This window comes from Dicentrarchus labrax, unplaced genomic scaffold (genome assembly GCF_905237075.1).
Source record: "Dicentrarchus labrax unplaced genomic scaffold, dlabrax2021, whole genome shotgun sequence".
Lineage (NCBI taxonomy): Eukaryota > Metazoa > Chordata > Actinopteri > Moronidae > Dicentrarchus > Dicentrarchus labrax.
The window spans coordinates 4,125,089-4,133,651 of NW_026136720.1; positions in this window are offsets into that span (position 1 = coordinate 4,125,089).

An 8,563-nucleotide genomic window follows, 5' to 3' on the forward strand; every position below is an offset into this window, starting at 1 on the left:
CATTAGAGGAAAATACACAGTTGGAAGTCGAGAACAAGGGACTGACCATGTTTCTGAATGCAACCCTGGAAGATCGTGACCTTGTGGAAGAGAACAGAGAATTGAACCTGCTTCTGAACAATGTGTTGCAAGAAAAGACACAGCTGAACCTGCTCTTGAACAAGACATTGGAGGAAAAGACACAGTTGGAAGTGGACAACAAAGGACTGACTATCTTTCTCAATGCAACCCTGGAAGTTCATAACCTTGTGGAAGAGAACAGAGAACTGAATGTGCTCCTGAAGAAGATATTGCAAGAAAAGACACAGCTGAACCTACTCTTGAACAAGACATTGGAGGAAAGGACACAGTTGGAAGTGGAGAACAAAGGACTAACCATGTTTCTGAATGCAACCCTGGAAGATCGTAACCTTGTAGAAGAAAACAGAGATTTGTACCTGCTTCTGAACAAAATGTTGCAAGAAAAGACACAGCTGAACCTGCTCTTGAACAAGACATTGGAGGAAAAGGCACGGTTGGAAGTGGAGAAAAAAGGGCTGAACATCTTTTTGAATCCTCCCTTGGAAGATCGTAACCTTGTGGAAGAGAACAGAGAATTGAACTTGCTTCTGAACAAAATATTGCAAGAAAAGACACAGCTGAACCTGCTCTTGAACAAGACATTAGAGGAAAAGACACAGTTGGAAGTGGAGAACAAAGGCTTGGCCATGTTTCTGAATTTAACCCTGGAAGACCAAAACCTTGTGGAGGAGAACAGAGAATTGAACTTGCTTCTGAGCAATGTGTTGCAAGAAAAGACACAGCTGAACCTGCTCTTGAAAAAGACATCAGAGGAAAAGGCACAGCTAAACCTCCTACTGAACAATACATTAGAGGAAAAGACACAGTTGGAAGTCAAGAACAAGGGACTGACCATGTTTCTGAATGTAACCCTGGAAGATCATGACCTTGTGGAAGAGAACAGAGAATTGAACTTGCTTCTGAACAATGTGTTGCAAGAAAAGACACAGCTGAACCTGCTCTTGAACAAGACATTGGAGGAAAAGACACAGTTGGAAGTGGAGAATAAGGGACTAACCATGTTTCTGAATGCAACACTTGCAGATCGTAACCTTCTGGAACAGAACAGAGATTTGAACCTGCTTCTGAACAACATGTTGCATGAAAAGACACAGCTAAACCTGCTCTTGAACAAGACATTGGAGGAAAAGACACAGTTGGAAGTGGAGAACAGAGGGCTGAACATCTTTTTGAATGCTACCTTGGAAGATCGTAACCTTGTGGAAGAGAACAGAGAATTGAACCTGCTTCTGAACAAGATTTTGCAAGAAAAGACACAGCTGAACCTGCTCTTGAACAAGACATTGGAGGAAAAGGCACAGTTGGAAGTCGAGAACAAGGGACTGACCATGTTTCTGAATGCAACACTTGAATATCGTAACCTTCTGGAACAGAACAGAGAATTGAACCTGCTTCTGAACAAAATGTTGCATGAAAAGACACAGCTAAACCTGCTCTTGAACAAGACATTGGAGGAAAAGACACAGTTGGAAGTGGAGAACAAAGCGCTGACAGTGTTTCTGAATGCAACCCTGGAAGATCATAACCTTGTACAAGAAAACAGAGATTTGAACCTGCTTCTGAACAAAATGTTGCAAGAAAAGAGACAGCTGAACCTGCTCTTGAACAAGACATTGGAGGAAAAGACACAGTTGGAAGTGGAGAACAAAGGGCTGAACATCTTTTTGAATGCTACCTTGGAAGATCGTAACCTTGTGGAAGAAAACAGAGAATTGAACCTGCTTCTGAACAAGATGTTGCAAGAAAAGACACAGCTGAAACTGCTCTTGAACAAGACATCAGAGGAAAAGACAAAGCTGAACCTGCTCTTCAACAAGACATTGGAGGAAAAGACACAGTTGGAAGTCGAGAATAAGGGACTGACAATGTGTCTCAATTTAACCCTGGAAGATCGTAACCTTGTGGAAGAGAACAGAGAATTGAACTTGCTTCTTGACAAGGTGTTGCAAGAAAAGACACAGCTGAACCTGCTCTTGAATAAGACATTAGAGGAAAAGACACAGTTGGAAGTGAAGAACAAAGGACTAACCATGTTTCTGAATGCAACCCTGGAAGACCGTAACCTTCTGGAACAGAACAGAGATTTTAACCTGCGTCTGAACAACATGTTTCATGAAAAGATACAGCTGAACCTGCTCTTGAACAAGACATTGGAGGAAAAGACACAGTTGGAAGTGGAGAACAAAGCGCTGACCATGTTTCTGAATGCAACCCTGGAAGACCGTAACCTTGTAGAAGAGAACAGAGAACTGAATGTGCTTCTGAAGAATATATTGCAAGAAAAGACACAGCTGAACCTGCTCTTGAACAAGACATTGGTGGAAAAGACACAGCTGGAAGTGGAGAACAAAGGACTAACCATGTTTCTGAATGCAACACTTGAAGATCGTAACATTGTGGAAGAGAACAGAGAATTGAACCTGCTTCTGAACAAGGCGTTGCAAGAGAAGACACAGCTGAACCTGCTCTTGAACAAGACAATGGAGGAAAAGACACAGTTGGAAGTGGAGAACAAAGGACTGACCATGTTTCTGAATGTAACTCTGGAAGACCGTAACCTTGTGAGAGAGAACAGAGAACTGAATGTGCTTCTGAAGAATATATTGCAAGAAAAGACACAGCTGAACCTGCTCTTGAACAAGATATCAGAGGAAAAGACACAGCTGAACCTGCTCTTGAACAAGACATTGGGGGAAAAGACACAGCTGGAAGTGGAGAACAAAGGACTAACCATGTTTCTGAATGCAACACTTGAAGATCGTAACATTGTGGAAGAGAACAGAGAATTGAACTTGCTTCTGAACAATATGTTGCAAGAAAAGACACAGCTGAACCTGCTCCTGAACAAGACATTGGAGGAAAAGACACAGTTGGAAGTGGAGAACAAAGGCTTGACCATGTTTCTGAATTTAACCATGGAAGACCAAAACCTTGTGGAAGAGAACAGAGAATTGAACTTGCTTCTGAACAATGTGTTTCAAGAAAAAACACAACTGAACCTGGTCTTGAACAAGACAATTCTGGAAAAGACACAGTTGGAAGTGGAGAACAAAGGTCTGACCATGTTTCTGAATGTAACTCTGGAAGACCGTAACCTTGTGGAAGAGAATAGAGAACTGAATGTGCTTCTGAAAAATACATTGCAAGAAAAGACACAGCTGAACCTGCTCTTGAACAAGTCATCAGAGGAAAAGACACAGCTGAACCTACTCTTGAACAAGACATCAGAGGAAAAGACACAGTTGGAAGTCGAGAACAAGGGACTTACCATGTTTCTGAATTTAACCCTGGAAGACCAAAACCTTGTGGAAGAGAACAGAGAATTGAACTTGCTTCTGAACAAGGTGTTGCAAGAAAAGACACAGCTGAACCTGCTCTTGTACAAGACATTGGAGGAAAAGACACAGTTGGAAGTGGAGAACAAAGGACTAACCATGTTTCTGAATGCAACCCTGGAAGACCATAACCTTCTGGAAGAGAATAGAGAATTGAACTTGCTTCTGAACAATATGTTGCAAGAAAAGACACAGCTGAACCTGCTCTTGAACAAGACATCGGAGGAAAAGACACAGTTGGAAGTGGAGAACAAAGGACTAACCATGTTTCTGAATTTAACCCTGGAAGACCGTAACCTTCTGGAAGAGAACAGAGAATTGAACTTGCTTCTGAACAATGTGTTGCAAGAAAAGACACAGCTGAACCTGCTGTTCAACAAGACATCTGAGGAAAAGACACAGTTGGAAGTGGAGAACAAAGGTCTGACCATGTTTCTGAATGTAACTCTGGAAGACCGTAACCTTGTGGAAGAGAACAGAGAACTGAATGTGCTTCTAAAGAATACATTGCAAGAAAAGACACAGTTGAACCTGCTCTTGGACAATACATCAGAGGAAAAGACACAGCTGAACCTACTCTTGAACAAGACATCAGAGGAAAAGTCACAGCTGAACCTGCTCTTGAAAAAGACATCAGAGGAAAAGACACAGTTGGAAGTCGAGAACAAGGAACTTACCATGTTTCTTAATTTAACCCTGGAAGACCAAAACCTTGTGGAAGAGAACAGAGAATTGAACTTGCTTCTGAACAAGGTGTTGCAAGAAAAGACACAGCTGAACCTGCTCTTGAACAAGACATTGGAGGAAAAGACACAGTTGGAAGTGGAGAACAAAGGACTAACCATGTTTCTGAATGCAACCCTGGAAGACCGTAACCTTCTGGAAGAGAAGAGTGAATTGAACTTGCTTCTGAACAAGGTGTTGCAAGAAAAGACACAGCTGAACCTGCTCTTGAACAAGACATTGGAGGAAAAGACACAGTTGGAAGTGGAGAACAAAGGACTAACCATGTTTCTGAATTTAACCCTGGAAGACCAAAACCTTGTGGAAGAGAACAGAGAATTGAACTTGCTTCTTAACAACGTGTTGCAAGAAAAGACACAGCTGAACCTGCTCTTGAACAAGACGTTGGAGGAAAAGACACAGTTGGAAGTGGAGAACAAAGGACTAACCATGTTTCTGAATGCAACCCTGGAAGACCATAACCTTCTTGAACAGAACAGAGATTTGAACCTGCTTCTGAACAAGATGTTGCAAGAAAAGACACAGCTGAACCTGCTCTTGAACAAGACATTGGAGGAAAAGACACAGTTGGAAGTGGAGAACAAAGGGCTGAACATCTTTTTGAATGCTAACTTGGAAGATCGTAACCTTGTGGAAGAGAACAGAGAATTGAAACTTCTTCTGAACAAGATTTTGCAAGAAAATACACAGCTGAAACTGCTCTTGAACAAGACATCAGAGGAAAAGACAAAGCTGAACCTGCTATTCAACAAGACATTGGAGGAAAAGACACAGTTGGAAGTGGAGAACAAAGGTCTGACCATGTTTCTGAATGTAACTCTGGATGACCGTAACCTTGTGGAAGAGAACAGAGAACTGAATGTGCTTCTGAAGAATACATTGCAAGAAAAGACACAGCTGAATCTGCTCTTGAACAAGACATCAGAGGAAATGACACAGCTGAACCTGCTCTTGAAAAAGACATCAGAGGAAAAGACACAGTTGGAAGTCGAGAACAAGGGACTTACCATGTTTCTGAATTTAACCGTGGAAGACGAAAACCGTGTGGAAGAGAACAGAGAATTGAACTTGCTTCTGAACAAGGTGTTGCAAGAAAAGACACAGCTGAACCTGCTCTTGAACAAGACATTGGAGGAAAAGACACAGTTGGAAGTGGAGAACAAAGGACTAACCATGTTTCTGAATGCAACCCTGGAAGACCGTAACCTTCTGGAAGAGAACAGTGAATTGAACTTGCTTCTGAACAAGGTGTTGCAAGAAAAGACACAGCTGAACCTGCTCTTGAACAAGACATTGGAGGAAAAGACACAGTTTGAAGTGGAGAACAAAGGACTAACCATGTTTCTGAATGCAACCCTGGAAGACCATAACCTTCTTGAACAGAACAGAGATTTGAACCTGCTTCTGAACAAAATGTTGCAAGAAAAGACACAGCTGAACCTGCTCTTGAACAAGACATTGGAGGAAAAGACACAGTTGGAAGTGGAGAACAAAGGGCTGAACATCTTTTTGAATGCTACCTTGGAAGATCGTAACCTTGTGGAAGAGAAAAGAGAATTGAAACTTCTTCTGAACAAGATGTTGCAAGAAAATACACAGCTGAAACTGCTCTTGAACAAGACATCAGAGGAAAAGACAAAGCTGAACCTGCTATTCGACAAGACATTGGAGGAAAAGACACAGTTGGAAGTGGAGAACAAAGGCTTGACCATGTTTCTGAATTTAACCCTGGAAGATCAAAACCTTGTGGAAGAGAACAGAGAATTGAACTTGCTTCTGAACAATGTGTTTCAAGAAAAAACACAACTGAACCTGGTCTTGAACAAGACAATTCTGGAAAAGACACAGTTGGAAGTGGAGAACAAAGGTCTGACCATGTTTCTGAATGTAACTCTGGAAGACCGTAACCTTGTGGAAGAGAACAGAGAACTGAATGTGCTTCTGAAGAATACATTGCAAGAAAAGACACAGCTGAACCTGCTCTTGAACAAGACATCAGAGGAAAAGACACAGCTGAACCTACTCTTGAACAAGACATCAGAGGAAAAGACACAGCTGAACCTGCTCTTGAAAAAGACATCAGAGGAAAAGACACAGTTGGAAGTCGAGAACAAGGGACTGACCATGTTTCTGAATTTAACCCTGGAAGACCAAAACCTTGTGGAAGAGAACAGAGAATTGAACTTGCTTCTGAACAAAATGTTGCAAGAAAAGACACAGCTGAACCTGCTCTTGAACAAGACATTGGAGGAAAAGACACAGTTGGAAGTGGAGAACAAAGGGCTGAACATCTTTCTGAATGCTACCTTGGAAGATCGTAACCTTGTGGAAGAGAACAGAGAATTGAAACTTCTTCTGAACAAGATGTTGCAAGAAAATACACAGCTGAAACTGCTCTTGAACAAGACATCAGAGGAAAAGACAAAGCTGAACCTGCTATTCGACAAGACATTGGAGGAAAAGACACAGTTGGAAGTGGAGAACAAAGGCTTGACCATGTTTCTGAATTTAACCCTGGAAGACCAAAACCTTGTGGAAGAGAACAGAGAATTGAACTTGCTTCTGAACAATGTGTTTCAAGAAAAAACACAACTGAACCTAGTCTTGAACAAGACAATTCTGGAAAAGACACAGTTGGAAGTGGAGAACAAAGGTCTGACCATGTTTCTGAATGTAACTCTGGAAGACCGTAACCTTGTGGAAGAGAACAGAGAACTGAATGTGCTTCTGAAGAATACATTGCAAGAAAAGACACAGCTGAACCTGCTCTTGAACAAGACATCAGAGGAAAAGACACAGCTGAACCTACTCTTGAACAAGACATCAGAGGAAAAGACACAGCTGAACCTGCTCTTGAAAAAGACATCAGAGGAAAAGACACAGTTGGAAGTCGAGAACAAGGGACTGACCATGTTTCTGAATTTAACCCTGGAAGACCAAAACCTTGTGGAAGAGAACAGAGAATTGAACTTGCTTCTGAACAAAATGTTGCAAGAAAAGACACAGCTGAACCTGCTCTTGAACAAGACATTGGAGGAAAAGACACAGTTGGAAGTGGAGAACAAAGGGCTGAACATCTTTCTGAATGCTACCTTGGAAGATCGTAACCTTGTGGAAGAAAACAGAGAATTGAAACTTCTTCTGAACAAGATGTTGCAAGAAAATACACAGCTGAAACTGCTCTTGAACAAGACATCAGAGGAAAAGACAAAGCTGAACCTGCTATTCAACAAGACATTGGAGGAAAAGACACAGTTGGAAGTGGAGAACAAAGGCTTGACCATGTTTCTGAATTTAACCCTGGAAGACCAAAACCTTGTGGAAAAGAACAGAGAATTGAACTTGCTTCTGAACAATGTGTTTCAAGAAAAAACACAACTGAACCTGGTCTTGAACAAGACAATTCTGGAAAAGACACAGTTGGAAGTGGAGAACAAAGGTCTGACCATGTTTTTGAATGTAACTCTGGAAGACCGTAACCTTGTGGAAGAGAACAGAGAACTGAATGTGCTTCTGAAGAATACATTGCAAGAAAAGACACAGCTGAATCTGCTCTTGAACAAGACATCAGAGGAAATGACACAGCTGAACCTGCTCTTGAAAAAGACATCAGAGGAAAAGACACAGTTGGAAGTCGAGAACAAGGGACTTACCATGTTTCTGAATTTAACCGTGGAAGACCAAAACCTTGTGGAAGAGAACAGAGAATTGAACTTGCTTCTGAACAAGGTGTTGCAAGAAAAGACACAGCTGAACCTGCTCTTGAACAAGACATTGGAGGAAAAGACACAGTTGGAAGTGGAGAACAAGGGACTAACCATGTTTCTGAATGCAACCCTGGAAGACCGTAACCTTGTGGAAGAGAACAGTGAATTGAACTTGCTTCTGAACAAGGTGTTGCAAGAAAAGACACAGCTGAACCTGCTCTTGAACAAGACATTGGAGGAAAAGACACAGTTGGAAGTGGAGAACAAAGGACTAACCATGTTTCTGAATGCAACCCTGGAAGACCATAACCTTCTTGAACAGAACAGAGATTTGAACCTGCTTCTGAACAAAATGTTGCAAGAAAAGACACAGCTGAACCTGCTCTTGAACAAGACATTGCAAGAAAAGACACAGCTGAACCTGCTCTTGAACAAGACATCAGAGGAAAAGACACAGCTGAACCTACTCTTGAACAAGACATCAGAGGAAAAGACACAGCTGAACCTGCTCTTGAAAAAGACATCAGAGGAAAAGACACAGTTGGAAGTCGAGAAAAAGGGACTGACCATGGTTCTGAATTTAACCCTGGAAGACCAAAACCTTGTAGAAGAGAACAGAGAATTGAACTTGCTTCTGAACAAGGTGTTGCAAGAAAAGACACAGCTGAACCTGCTCTTGAACAAGACATCAGAGGA